The sequence below is a fragment of the Propithecus coquereli genome, unplaced genomic scaffold (genome assembly GCF_000956105.1).
Source record: "Propithecus coquereli isolate 6110/MARCELLA unplaced genomic scaffold, Pcoq_1.0 Scaffold3, whole genome shotgun sequence".
NCBI classification, from domain to species: Eukaryota; Metazoa; Chordata; class Mammalia; order Primates; family Indriidae; genus Propithecus; species Propithecus coquereli.
The window spans coordinates 1,560,670-1,562,199 of NW_012148618.1; positions in this window are offsets into that span (position 1 = coordinate 1,560,670).

Here is a 1,530-nt window from a genome sequence, read left to right on the forward strand (position 1 = left end):
CTAAATACCATATTGTCTTTGGTAATTGATCCATACAGGTGTTTACTCACCGTAACAAAGGCTCTAGTATCTGGAACTCTTTATATACTTGTTCCAAGATCTTTCTCAAGAATCTGAAGTCATTCTGTGCTCCCAAACCCTGCTGGGTATATAGGGCCCTCTATGGCTATGGCTAATGCTCCCTGTGATCTCCATGCCACACTGAACGACACAGGGATCAATAAACTCTCCACAATGTTCAAGGCAGGAGTTTTGAGTTTGATTGAAATTTTACCAATCATTGGCTACGTAGATCCTTTTTAATCTTTAATCTCTACAACAATCTAAGCATTTTGTTTTAACCATTTCTCACCCACTGACTTTAGTTCTTCCATCTATCAATCAAATGTATCCTTTATAATTCAAGAGTGGGGTTGCAGTTGAGAGTGGAGATGGGGTGGGGGTTCTATAACAAAATAATTATAACTTGTATAAAGTAAATATATGCACCATTTTGTATGCCAATTATACCTCAATAAAAAATATTTGAAAACTAGAGTGGAAAAAAAGACTGGATAACCCATTTCATCCAGAGTAATATTGTGTCTTTCATTTTTTTCCTGGTCTCTATTATTTCCAGAATTGCGGAAATACTTTCCGAATCAATCAAAGTCTCCATACTATTACTCTTAATTTCTATTTGCCTCTAGAGAGCTCCTCTGCCCTGCAATCTAAGTTCTGTATCAGGCATTGCTGGGCCCCAGCAGTTTTGGGTGCAGGCTGCAGGTGCCTGGGGAGCACTGTGTGCTGACTGCACAGAGGTAGGTGGCTGAGTCACTGGGCTGGGAGTCTCTGATGAGCAGGGAAACGTATCGGCTGGCTTTATTGAGCTGCACTGTAAACCTTCCTTCTTCTTTGTCACCAGTGGAGTATATGAACACCAGCAACTCAGGGCCTTTCCCAGAATATTGTCTGTACCACGCGAAGTACTGAGAAGCAGTGTTGCTATAAGTGCAGTTGAGAGAGGCCGTGGCTCCCTCAGAAACACTGAGGGATTCGGGAGTCTGCTCCACCTCCTTCTGTTGGCTCCTCACACCTGGGCAAAAGACAATATTCAGACAAAGAAGGTTGGTTGGATAGTGGATGCTTCCTCTCCAGAATTTAAATCATCTTTTCACAGGACTCCCACTCTTCCTTAGTTAGAGAAAAAAAAAAATATCATGATTTTACCCCCAGACCTAGAATGGACAATAGCTCCAAATGGTGAACTTTATGTTCCTATGGAAATACCCAAAACTCACAGCTTAACTGAAGCCACAGGATTGCTAGCAAAACTCTGAAGGATTTCATCATTCTTTTCTCCACTGGTTCAATGAAGATTCAAGTTTTAAACTCTAAAAAAATGAGTGTAGCTTAGACGTTTCTAATTCTTCTGCCTTAGGAATCATAAAAAGAATCTGTTGTACCAATTAGAAGAAAAATGCTCTTTTTATCACCTCTGCTACACCACTAAGCCACTCCCCTCAATCTCCCTCTCTCTCTCTCTCTCTC